The sequence below is a fragment of the Plecotus auritus genome (genome assembly GCF_963455305.1).
Source record: "Plecotus auritus genome assembly, chromosome: 8".
NCBI lineage: Eukaryota > Metazoa > Chordata > Mammalia > Chiroptera > Vespertilionidae > Plecotus > Plecotus auritus.
Genome location: NC_137782.1, coordinates 175,675,962 through 175,689,059, shown reverse-complemented (window position 1 = coordinate 175,689,059; position 13,098 = coordinate 175,675,962). Strand labels below are relative to the sequence as shown.

The 13,098-nt window shown below is 54.9% G+C and overlaps 2 protein-coding genes across 20 annotated transcripts in view; one reads left to right on the top strand and one right to left on the bottom strand.

Moving 5' to 3' along the window:
• Window positions 1-13,098, top strand: part of TPO (thyroid peroxidase) — a gene marked incomplete at its 5' end in the record, with an annotated part of 445,236 nt that overhangs the window by 241,180 nt on the left and 190,958 nt on the right. The gene's annotated exons all lie outside the window — the stretch shown is intronic.
• The window catches only part of MYT1L (myelin transcription factor 1 like), a 297,774-nt gene that overhangs the window by 101,434 nt on the left and 183,242 nt on the right, over window positions 1-13,098 (bottom strand). The gene's annotated exons all lie outside the window — the stretch shown is intronic.

Here is a 13,098-nt window from a genome sequence, read left to right as displayed (position 1 = left end):
GGGCTGGTCTCCATGCAGTTGGTAGAGCCAGAAGTTGAAGTTTAAGGACATTCTTTCTTACCCACTGTCATCTGTCCATCAACAAGACTTTCTGCTAATGTTATGAATGAAGGAACTGACACCAAGAGAGGCTGACAGATTTGCTCAAGGCTACCCAGGTAGTCAGAGGGAGCACCATGATCGAAATCTCGCTCTCTTGTTGGCAAATCTAGGACTGCTCCCAACGTCGCAAGTCCCCTGAAACACCCCCAGGACAGGAAGAACCTAACGGGTGGAGCCCACGGCCAGGATCTGAGCCCTGTGGTCCTGGAGGGCCTGTGGGGGGACACTGAGTCCTTCCTTCCACCTAACACCTGCCGTGGGCTCACTCCCTCGCTGCTGCCTGCTCCTGTGACTTACGGATGAACCTCTCCCGGCGGTTCTAACCCACAGCCGCGTCAGGAGCGCAGGTAAGTGCACCCGAGTATGGCGACGCTCAGAGATGACGCACCGAGGACTCCCGTGACGCTGCACATAACCAGCAGCATACACTGAGACAGGCGTCAACTCTCCTCGTAACCTCTCATTCGAACAACAGGCACCGAGACAGACGAGTGAGGTGAGAAACGGGCATCAGGACCCGCTTCCTCAGAGTGTAGCAGCCTCCCGGCTCCTGGGAGCCAGGTCTGGCTGCTTCTGCGGCCCCCAGGAGCGGAACATCACGGGGGGCTGTTCCATAACAGGCTGCGTAACGAAGAAGACTATCACACGTCTTGGTAGACGTTCAGGCTGCTTCCTGCTTTTTCCTAAACAAACTCTGCCCTTGTGGACATTCCTGCCGGAATCTCCTCCTCGAGCACAGGCACTCAGACTTCTCAGCCTTTAAATCCGAACAGAACCGGCAAGCGGCCCCTCAGCGTGAGCTGGTGTCTCTGCTTGGTGGCAGGTGCATGCTGGACAGTCCCCAAGTCTGACTACTGCCCTTGCCACCCTTTCTCTTTCCTCTTCTGTGAGCGCCTGACCCTGCCTGTTGCCTTTGGACACATGTTGGTATTTAATCTGGATGTTTATGCTTTTCACGTTCGACATGCAGAGATGCCTCTCCTTGGCCACCTCCGGCCTTTACCTCTGTTGACAAGTCCTGCTGCCCCTGAGGTTAGACTCGGACGCGTGCAGGTGTGCTTCCTGTCTGCTCTCCTGTGCCGCCGCCCAGAGGCCTGTCCTCGAAAGGGACAGGCGCTCCTCATCACAAAGGCTCTCCTCAGCGTGACCGTCCCCCTGGGGAACCAGGACCCCCGTTCAGGGGCCAGGGGAGCCCTGCTGGGACGGGACCAGCTCTGGGACCAGCACAGTCCCGTTCAGGGGCCAGGGGAGCCGTGCTGGGACGGGACCAGCTCCGGGACCAGCACAGTCCCATTCAGGGGCCAGGGGAGCCGTGCTGGGACGGGACCATCTCTGGGACCAGCACAGTCCCGTTCAGGGGCCAGGGGAGCCCTGCTGGGACGGGACCAGCTCTGTGACCAGCACAGTCCCGTGAAGAGGGACAGAGGGGGAGCGCCTGCAAGGACCTGGCCGTGGGGCTCCGGCAGCACCGGGGCTGCTTCGGACGCGGGGACGTGCCTTTCGAGGAGGTGCCTGGGTTCCGACCGGAGGACCAGACAGATGGCCGAGAGACGCAGCCTGAGAACGTGCAAGGGCGCACGGCCAGGGAGAGGACGTTTAGGTAAAGCGGGCACGCCATCACAGGCTGCCCATGTGCAGAATGGGTTTCGGTGCCATGTGAGTGCAGCGAGGGGTTTCAAAGGGTTTCAAGTCCACGTCGGCGAAAGCGGTACAATTCCTGTTCTACTGGCCCCTTGTGCCTGGTCTCGCTGCTCCACCTGAGGCAGGCGGGTCCGGCAGGGACGGGCTGGGCTCTCCTCCCCACACCGTGAAGAGCACCTGCCCCTGGGAGCTGCCGCCTGCAGCTCAGCTCAGCTCGGGGACAGCTTCTCTGTGCGTTTAAGTGCCCTTTATTTCATGGGACAGCTTTGCTTTGTCAGATTCGGGATCCCATACTACCCATTTTAAACAGCTTTTAAATTAAACACACACAAATCCAACCAGGTAACAGGTGGCAGGACAAGTGCTGACAGGCGTTTCCTCATGTCCGTCTGTCAGACCTTCTCCGGGGTCAGCACGCCGTACGATGCTGATGCTGAGGTCAAATCCGTCCTTATTCACCCATCCGAAAGGATCACTTTCCGGCCTGCAAGCTGACACGGTCAAATTGGTCAAATGCAACAGAAGATGGATCTTCCACCCATGTGTGACCAACAGTGACAGGGACGTTTGTCTTAAAGTACCACCACCGCTGCGAAGGGACCATGTCCTTCACAGGCAGGTCGCTCTCCCACACTGGCAGCCACAGCTCCGCGGCCACCACGGAGGAGCCCCTGCCCGGACAGCAGTGCCGCCACCACGCCTGTAAACGCCACGCTTCCCAAACCTCCTTACGGTACCGCTGGGGTCTCATGAACTCCTGCTGAAGGACCCTGAACGTGGCTGAAATCAGGCCACTGCCGAGAAGGTAAGGTACGACGTGGGCACCCAGACTAGGGTGGGCTTTCTAAAAGGGGGCGTGGGCAGACACACAGGCAGGGAGAGCACGCTGCGGCCAGGGCAGGGAGAGCGCGATGCTCGTACAGGCCAGGGCCGCCACCGACACGGGGACACCAGACGCCCGAGTGTCAGAGCAGATGCTCCCTCCTGCTCAGAGGAACCAGCCTGGGGCTCCCCGGGCTCTGACATGGACCTCCCCCTCCAGGCTGTGAGCCAACGAACCTCCCTCCGCTGTCCGCAGCCTGAGCTAGGGCACCATCTCTGGGTCTCCTCACCCCTCGGGGGCGCTGCCTACACCAGTCTGCGGGTGAGGGTCTCTACTGGGGCTCGGGGGAAGGAGCGTCTTGGCACCACCTGTGACCCTCCTCACTCCATTCCTGGCTCTTACTTCAAAGCCACTGACAACAACCTCCATTGGGGGTTTTCATTTGGATGGAGGTGACGGTCAAGGGTCACAGCCACAGCCCAGCTTGAGGCCTGGCTCTGTCTTTGGCCAGCCACGCGGGCTGAGGGGCGTCTCAGGCACATCTCCCGTTGCCCTTTTCCGTTCAGATGGCACCGGCAGACGCTCCGCTGTCTCTGGAAAACGGGGCGACAGAGGAGTAGGACATCTTCCCAGTTCTCTTGGGTCCCAGGCCGAGCCTCCCCGACCTGAGGAGAAGTAGGAAGCTAGAGCTGGAATCCGAAGTGAAGACACATCTGCCAGGAGTCCTGTGTTTGACCGCTGTAAGGAGTCCTTGAGTGTCAGAACGAAGGATGGAGAAGGCAGGAATGGAGCTAAACCAAGGTCATAGGTTGGAATGCTAACAGGAAGTGAGCTGGGCAGTTTTAACCTGTCAGAGGGAGCGGGCCAGCTCACCTGGCTGGGAGAAGGGAGGGCCCTGCAGGAGAGCGCGGGGCTGCCTGGCTGAGGCGGGAGGCAGACGCACTCCCACGGCGGGGCGGGGCATCTGTGGAGGCTCCACGCGGGGACAGCAGCCGCCTGCCCCCCTGCACAGCCGAATCTGAGGAGGCTGTGGGCGGGCCTCTCGCTGCGGGAAAGGCAGGTCACCAAGGGCTGCCCAGACCTGGCCTGTGCACCGTCCGTTCTGGGAGACCTGCCTGTGCTGAACTCCACCCACAATCTGCGGGGACCCCCCTGTCCTGCAGCAGTTCTGATGGGGTGAGCCTCTCCCACGGGTGGGGCTGCTCCGTGCCCTCGGCCCTGCTGAGCTCACTTGGCACCCAGCCGGAGGACAAGGCGATGGGAGGACCTGGAAGGCTGCACCCCCTCTCGGAGCCACCTACTCAGCACGAGCTTTCCAATCAGCCTGGGAGCATCTAAATTTGCGGGTAGGAAGAGCAGCTTGAAAATGAGGAGGAATTGCACCCCCACAGGAGAAGGGGCTCAGGAGCTGTCAGCACGAGCTTTCCCATCAGCCTGGAGCGAGGGCATTCCTTCCAGGGGAGCCCTTCCTTCGGGAGAGGCCTAAGGCAGTGAAAGGGTTAACGTGATGCCCTGCCTAAGGTCCCTTTGAAACTGGCCAATTCTGAAGTCCCTCAATTAAAACAGAAATTCTGGGCAAAACTTTCCTGGCCGGCTTGCTTTCCTTACACCTGGAAAGGGTGGACTCTTCTGAGAAGGCACTTTACGTTGATTCAAATACCCCCTCTCAACAAATGCCCGTTGCAGTAATTCTGAATTTTTTTATCTTGACTACAATGAACCCCAGCATACTGTACCTACCTTCTGCCACTGCTCCCACTACAATTACTCCCCCAAAGGTGCCCAAACCCCACACCCAGGCGTGCTTTCCCGCTCGGCCCCTGAGGCGTCCCCTCTCGCACTGCTCCTGAGCCCCTTCTCCTGTGGGGGTGCAATTCCTCCTCATCTCCAAGCTGCTCTTCCTACCCCCAAATTCAGATGCTCCCAGAATCCTGTTCCCGAGTCTCCGCTTTCATTCTTGGTAATTCTGTTCACTGCATGAATTTAACTTTACCTCTAACTGAACAACTCACACAGCTTTGCCTCCAAGCTCGGTTTTTCATCAAATCTTTTCCCGGTTTCTGGCATCTACCTCGTCTCCCTGCCCAGACACCCAGGGATGCCTCCTGGTTGCTTCCCTCCCTGCCACCAGCCACTCTGACTCCCACTTCCATCAGGGCCACCAACCCGCCGTCTCCTCCCCTCCACCCTGGCCTGCTCTTCCCTCTCCTGTGTGCAGCCAGGTGCCGGGCCTACAGACTTTCCGTCTCAGCTCTGCCGTGACTCACAGCCTCCTCACACCTTCCTCCTGGTCCCACGGCATGTGGGCAGCCCGTCTCAGCGCCCGCGACCCCACCAGATGTGGCCGGACCTGTGTCTACGTCTCCACTAGTCTAAGCCACCTGTGCACTCAGGTGTTTTCACTGCAGAATTTTTTTGTTTATTTGTAAACCTCATACAGAAACCCATGGAGGAGATGGAGGAGAGCACAGACACTGGATGAAGCGGGTGAGGGGTGGGGACCCTGGCAACTTGGCTTTCACTCATTCCCCCTCGGCCACTGCACTTCTGGGAACCCCGGCTCCACAGGGCTCTGCATCCTGGGGGCGGGCCCCCTCCCTGCCTGGGGAGCCCCGTTCCGCCTGCGTGGTCATCAGCTCAGCCAGCGCCAGGCCCTGGGCCAGAGGCCTGAGCTTCATTTACATGGACGGTGGTCCTTACTGAGTTGAAACCGACATAAAACCAGCCCCTGTAAGGAAAGTCTAGACAGCTCTCTCTAAAAAGGCGCAGATCGCTCGGAAGCCCACCAGGGTGATTGTTCTCAGCGACCCGACAGCCTGGGGAAACAGACATGCCTCCTGTGGTCCCCAGAGTGTGGCAGTGCTCAGGCCCCAGTGAACTAACCTGGGAGGTGTGACAGATGCCACACTCACCTACCGACATTAGCATATATTTACATACATTTGCATAGAACATTCAGGTCACCCCCTGCTCCCAAACCTGCATGCTGGGTGAATTTTTTAAGAAGGTAGTGTGACCTATGGCAATTATATTCAAACCCAATATTCAGAACAAGATACATGCAGCAAAACAAAAATCTAAACCAATCAATGACACGCCTGATTAGATAAAGACGGCAGAGCTGCAGCGAGAAACAGACAACCAGGCTCCTCGCTGCCTTAAAGTGGCAGAGCCCACACTGAGACCTTCTCCAGGATCACTCCCCTGCCTCCGCCAACACTCACTGGGCCTGTCAGGTGGTTAAGGTCTGATTTCCGGCTTCGTCATTATAAGGTGGCAGTCCCACTGTCCCCACTGCACACGGCCTCTGGATTGAACAAGCCCTGGCTGGGCTCCCCTGCATGAGAGCCGGACCAGGTGTGCTTCCCTCCTGACCAGGTCTGAGCAGGGCTCTGCGAGGGGTCTGGGGGGTCTGGTCTCATCGGTGGAGGAGAGGGGGAGGGGCTCAGAGAGGCCAGGCTTCAGGCCCATGATGAGGGAGAAGGCGGGGTGGGGGAGGTGGAGACAGGCTCGTGCAGCCCATCTGAGGGGCCCTGACCAGGGCAGTTCCCTCCATCCACCGAGGCTCCGTGTCTCAGTGACAAAGCAGCTTCTCACCCTCACCGGAGGTCAGCTTCTCCTGCTGTTAGCTGCCAAAACTGTACTTTCATGACCAGCTCCGATAAAGCGCATGTCTATCACCCCCACAGCACAGCCCGTTAGCTTTATGATCAATGTTAGCTCTCCGTGAGTCTGGAGACTGGCATGTTGCCCTCATTAGCTCCAGGGCACCTGGGACTCAGGGCTAGCTATGTCTGTGACGTCACAGCGGTCGGGACCGTGCGCTGAAGCAATGGCAACGAGCTTGAAGCCGGGCCCTGGGAGACACACTCAGGACAGAGTCCCATGGGAGAAGGCGAGGACTCCAGCCAGAGGTCACGCGACACCACGTGGGCGGAGGCACCAGAAGGCGGTCCTGGCCCTGACTCAGTGGGCCCGATCCCTGGCCAGCAGGCCAGTTCCCATCGGACTCGGCACCAGATCTGTTTGTGGAGTTACTGACTGAAGAACCCTTGCATATCGAGAGAAAATTAGCTTCAACATTTGAAGGTGACATGAGGAATGAACATTTTTTAAAATTCTAGGATTCACCCTGCTAAAAACACTGATTTGAGTCACCATGTTCTCACAGAGATGACGTGCCGCAGGGACTGTGAGGTACGCCCCTGAAGATGACTCGCTGTCTCAGCCGTCTGTGCCGGTTCAGAACATTCTGCAGGACCGGGTGATGTGAGCAGCCCCAGCAGCCTGTCGGGGGCTGTGCCCCTGTGTCCGATGCACCTGGATATCGCGCGGACAGTCACGGGTGGTAGGGAGGGCCATGCAGAGCACGGTGTCTTTGGACCGACACACTAACCTTCTTAGAACCCAAGCGGTGAGCGCACGGGGCTGGGCCAGAGCCTGGGCCTGGTCTGGCTTTTGCCTACGTAGCTTCCTCACTGTAGATACCCGACTGAGTTTCATTTTAAAAAGGGATTAGATAGAGGGGTTAAACAATTAAGTTCTCTTGCTGCCATTTTAAAAGTCCTAGCAACACTGAGGGGAATTAACACAGCCATCTCGGTGTATTCTGAACATGATGGGTCCAGGATGGTCCCCTAGCTTCTGCCCAGTCTCTGTGTCCGGGGTCTTCCTGGCACAAGCAATGGAACCCACACATCCAGTTGCTCGTCTCAGAAACTCAGGGTCACCATTCATCCTCCCTTCCTTTCAATCCCCACATCAACAAGTCTTCATGACTTTATCTCGAAAATCCATATTGAATTGTTTTTCTTAATCGACACACCTCGGCCTAAGCTACACAACCTCACCTGACAAAGGAAGCCGCTTTAGAATTGGCTTCCACTGTTCCTCCACCCCTGTAGCCACCAAATCTCCAGGCTGTTGACCACATTCTTTGTCTTTTATCGAATGTCTCCTGGACCAAACATGGGGAACCCCCGGGGTCACAGATCCTCGCGCTCCGCTCCGGGCAGAGTGCTGGGTCCTTGCAGCAGGAGCCTGAGGCAGCGTGGCCGCCGGGTCAGCTGCTGACCGCCCTCGTGGGTGCAGTGACGTGTCCCTGGTGTCATTCCTGCGAATTCTCTGGGCTCCTAGGATCTACAGCTTAACAGATGGTTTCCAAGGGAGACGCGCAGCTGTGTCTAGCCAAAATCTTTCATAACAACCATCTCCCTCCTTCTGCCGTCACACGGGTACCTGCCTACAGGACGGCTCTCTGACTGCAGAGACGCTCTTCCTCACCAGGAGCTTGTGCACAAGCGCTCAGGCCTCCTGAGGACCGTTTCATGCAGCTGCTCCGTCCCGCTCGCTCTCACCTCAACCTTCCCTCACGTCCATCTTATTTGCAGATTCTGTTTGCAAGACCATAGAATTGCATCTTTGTGTCAACTTTGAAGAACAGTTAAAGAGAAGACAAATTAAAATAACCTGAGTGATACGAATTACATTTTATTAAGCAATTAAATGATTTCTGTGCTCCAAGTCACATTGATCATATCTATTTTCTTAGGGACCTTGTTCTAGTGTGTTCCCGACAATCATGCTAATTACAAAGGGGTCCCCATGACACTGCCTGTTCTTTTCTCACCAATCACCATCTCTGGCAGAAACAGAAGAGGTTCCATGCCTGCCCCGGCACTCCCCGCCATCTTCCCCTGAGCTCTGATCATCCGACCCCAGGCCCGCAAGTCATCCACAGCTTCCGGCTCAGCTTCATAGCCTCCCTGCGTGGCATCTGTCCCTGTCTGACCCCGTTTCTCACTCATCATTCTTGAACGCACCCCGATGGCAGCCTCTGGAACTCAGGGCCAGAGCTGCAAGTCCTGAGGCCCTTACCCCAGCCCGCACTCCCTCCTGGCCGGTGCCTGGGCAGCCTCACGTGGAACATGGGGACCTATCCTCTGCTCCCCCTCTGCATGCTCATTTCCCTCCAAGCCTCCAGCCCGAGTCTCAGCTCATCCAAGACTCAGAAGCCCTGGGGTTGCCCCAACCCAGGACCGATCCTTGGAGATCTCTGCTCCCGACTCAGCGTCATGACTTCCCAAACTCCCCACACAGCCTGAATGAGTTCTGCACCTAGGCTACCAACCCCAACAACCATCACCTGACTCCAGCAACGCGCACTCCAGGGCTCTGCCCGGGGCACCGCATGGGAAACCCCAGAGCAGTCCGCAGGCTCCGACAGGCCCACCGCTCGTGCAGCTGGAACCAAGCCAGCTTTGGCATTTCAGATGTCCTCTTAGAAGGGCTCCGACGCCCCTCCAGACACTCACGCTGGTATTATACCTGGACCCACTGCCCGGGGGGCCAGTCTAACCTTCCCCCCCCAGAGCCGAACCCCAGCTTCCTTTAGAGACTGGCGCTTTAAAAGGATCGGCGTCTAGTCACTTTAAAAATAATTCGGCTCACAACCAGGACTCAGTGTTCCCATCCCTCTCCCCCCACCTCTATTTTGAGACACAGCCCTGTGATCGCTGAGCAGAATGACATTCACAGCAGGTACACTGACACATGGAGACTTGCTGGATCGGTTCACTAATTGGATCTCTGCACTTGCAAGGATGATGGCACAAGTAGGTGGTGCTGAGACCTGTGAGTTCAGAACCCCACTTGCCGCCCGTTTCCTGTAAGTGAAGGGCGCTGGCAGCTTCAGGGCAAGGCGCGCGGTAACGCACCCAGCCCAGCCCAGCCAGAAGGAATGCCACTTGGGACAGGAGCACGGATAACGCATGAAGGAAACAGGTGTTTCCTCCCCTCTCCCACGGAAGAACACAAGATGGATGCAAGAAGCTCCCGCAGCACTCATGAGAGCTACACATGCAAATCTCCCACGAAACGATGCCTCATCCATCACCGCGCAGCAACTCCGCAGCGTCCCTCCTGAAGTGCTGAAGCAGCGGCCTTGAGAGAGGAGGCTCCCGCAGAGCCGGGGCAAGCGCAGAGCCACAAGGTTGAACAATTCAGAGATCAGCGCGCCACCCGCCCGCCTGTGAGGCACAGGATCAGCAAGAGAACACGAACACCAGACCTCCTGACTTCTGACACCCTATATAGTATTTCGTATATAACAACAGATTTATATATTTATATTCACAAATCATAATGTATTTATAAATACATGTGATATTAACATATTTACATGTAAATGTATTTGTATTTTATTTGTGCATATATTTGTATATATGCCCATTTATGTGCAATGTATTTATGTTATAGTATTTATATAGAAAATACATATATAAATACATTATATACACACATCATATGTTCTATAAGCCCATGTGGAGCAGACACAATAGTAACAATATGTACAGTCTGCACAGGGCCGGAGACATGGCAGAGACACCCCCCGCCCCGCAGTTAAGGACACTGGCTTGGCAGTTAAAATGCCTCCCTCAGGTAGAATCCTACCCGTGTCATTTACTAACTATGTAACGATGGGCCCATTATTTATATTCTGCTCATCAGTATCCTCTAATACAAATTATGGGTAAGAACAGTACCAATTTCATGCGAGTTTTGAAGACTAAATGGTATGTGCTGAGTGGTACTTTTCTAACCAAGCTTGATACCTACTGGATACTTAATATTTGGCTACTATTACCATCATTTAGTCTGCGTTCTTTCCATGTAGCCCACCGCACCGATCTGTATAAAGCCCTTCTATTGCTACTTTTTGGAAAAGGAAATTAAGACTTCGATGGGATTTGCCCCAAGGCATACGAATGGTTACTGGCTGTGCCAGGACGAACCCAATGGCACCTGTTAGCGGTTTTAGAGGAATTTGCTGCAAAGGGTCAGGGGCACAGGTTTGTAAAGCTGGTGCTGTTCCAGCAGATTCCTCCTTCGGGTGCATGGTCAGCTTTGCTTTAAGACAGTCGCCATTCAGAGCGCAGTTCATGAGCTTTTTGGGAAGCAGAGACTGGTTTTAAGTCAAGTCTAGCATGGAAGTGGGTGCAGAGGTGGCTCTTGCTGGGCTCCAGTCTGAGGAAACTGGGTTTCCTGGGGTGCCAGCCGCCGACGCCCCAGTGCTCACGGCTCAGCAACCACAGTGGCTAACTGGGACGCACCAGGACAAAAAGTACCCTCACCCAAAACCTGTTCTATGGCACTTCTCTCTCTCCAACAAGAGAAAGGCCGATGCGGGTTTCCTAACCGAGGATGCTGAGGAGGAGGCTGTTGTGGACAGGACACGGCACATGGGCTCAGTGGAGTCACAGCAGGAAGCCTGGAGAGTGAAGGTCTGGGACTGGGCTGCCTTCAGCTGGTGCTGAGCGATGGCCGTTGGCCACAGGCCCTCCCACCTGAGCATTTCTGATTCTGAGCTGCATTCTAAAGACAGGACCACAGAAGAGCAGTCTAGGGACCCACAGTCTGAACAGCTGCACGATGGCAGCCGGACAGGAACTGATGGTTGAAGGCATGGCGCTGGGCACTGGAGACAGACAGGGTGGGCTGAGGAGTGGAGCCAGGTGGCCATCCCGTTCTGGACAGAGACAGGTACCCACCCCTGAGTAAACCACCCCGTGGACCCCAAATGAAAGGGCGCCGAGACAGACCACCCCACGTCCTCTCCCCTGTGAGCCCCAGGAGCACACAGCACACAACCTCACACACCGGACCAGGCCAAGCCACTGGGCAGTGAGTCCTTTGTCCAAGGACGTAGCTGCACGTGCCAAGGGCCCGTCCCCACCCATCTGTGCCCTGCTTCTTCCTCTCCGGGTTTTGTACTTCTCTTCTGCCCAGGAAGTCATTCCCAGGTTTACCCGTCTGACGAACCCATGTTCAAGGTCCGGTTCTGAGGTCGCCTCCCCTTCAGACACCTTTGACCCCTCTGGTCAGAGCTGAGGTCTCCTCTGTGTTCTCCGACCTCATCTTACCCAGACCTCTGCGGAGGCAGTGAGAGGTGACTGAGCCCGCCCAGGGCAGGGAGCGCACTCTGGAATACAGAAGAGGAAAAGGCACGGGCTCTGCACGAAGGGAGAGGGCTTCCAGGTGCCACGCCTTAGGCGTGTTCAGTCTGTGAATTCTTTGAGGGCAATGACCACAGCTTGTTCATTTGTTACCTCCAGAGACTAGGAGAGTTCCTGGCACAAAATACGTACTCAAAAGTGTGGAATGAATGAGAAACTGATGCAAAATGATGAATGTACATTTACTCCTTGGGATCTGTGCCAGGAAAAGGTGGTTGTGATCGAAGCCTTTTCGTTGTGTCGTTTTTGTCCTATCTTACCCTAACGCTAGCTTCTGAATATTTATACTCAGCTTGGAAACAGACTTGGATCAACAACGGAAAGGTGAAGACTACTTGGAATTAGCAGGTGGTGTCAAATCTGGACCCTAAATGAAGTCCGTTTCTGTCCCGTTGTAGACCCCAAGTCTGCTTCAGGTGCTGTCCCGCCTCCTCACCAATGATGTCTTCTTAGGATAGTCACTGAGGTCCTCTCATCTTCCCTTGACCGACCCCTAAAGTGGGAAGAGGAGTCCCTCAGACGCGCAGGCTTGGGGACGGCAGTGCGTGCCTGGCACTGGTGCGTGTGGTAGGGGCAGTCACTGGTAGCTCTCATTACACCCGCACGACCCAGTCCTGGGCCTCCTGCTCACTCGTGCCGACTGCGGTCTTGGGGGATGCCCCCCTTTAAGCATCTGTATCCTCGTTTCTCATTAAGAGCAATGAGCTCCTAAATGCCAAAGCAGCTTACACCTGATGGCAGAGACCACGTGAAGCCGTCCTGACACTGGGCTTTCTACTAAGGAACTGCTTCTGGAGATGAGAAGCCTTCGAAAGGCTGAGTTCTAAGAAATTAAAAAGAAACTGTATCTTCACACCCAGTGCAGATTTCATAAAACTCTGTATTTAACATTCTTATATAGTTACTTATTGTCCACCAGACCAGCCTCAGAAAAGTCTGTATAAAAATCTGTTTTTCAAACTGAAAAATTTTCAGAGAGGTAAGTATGGTCCATGTTCAAACTGGATAGGGAAATTTACTACTATAAAGCATAAAATCCTCTATTTCTATTTCATTAAGAAACATTGCCATGCAGTCTATAGATTCAATGCAATCCTCATCAAAATCCCAATGTCAATTTTGTGGAAACAGAAAGATCCATCCATCCTAAAATTCATATGGAATCTCAAGGAACCGTCCCCAAAAGGAGAGACAATCTTGAAGAGTAAGAGGAAAGTTGGAAGTTTTATACTTCCCGGGCTTGAAACTTACTACAAGGCTATGGTAATCAGAACTGTGTGGTACTGGCAAAAACGGACCCACTGAGCAATGGAACAGAAAGCCTACAAATAAAGCCTTGCATATCTAGCCTAATGATTTTTAATAAGGGCGTCAAGACCATTCAACAGGGAAAGGACAGTCTTTTCAACAAACGGTGTTGAGAAAACTGGGCATCTACATACGAAGAATGAAGTTTGACCCTTAACTTACATCATCCTATATAATAGAAGGGTAATATGCAAATTGACCCTAATGGCA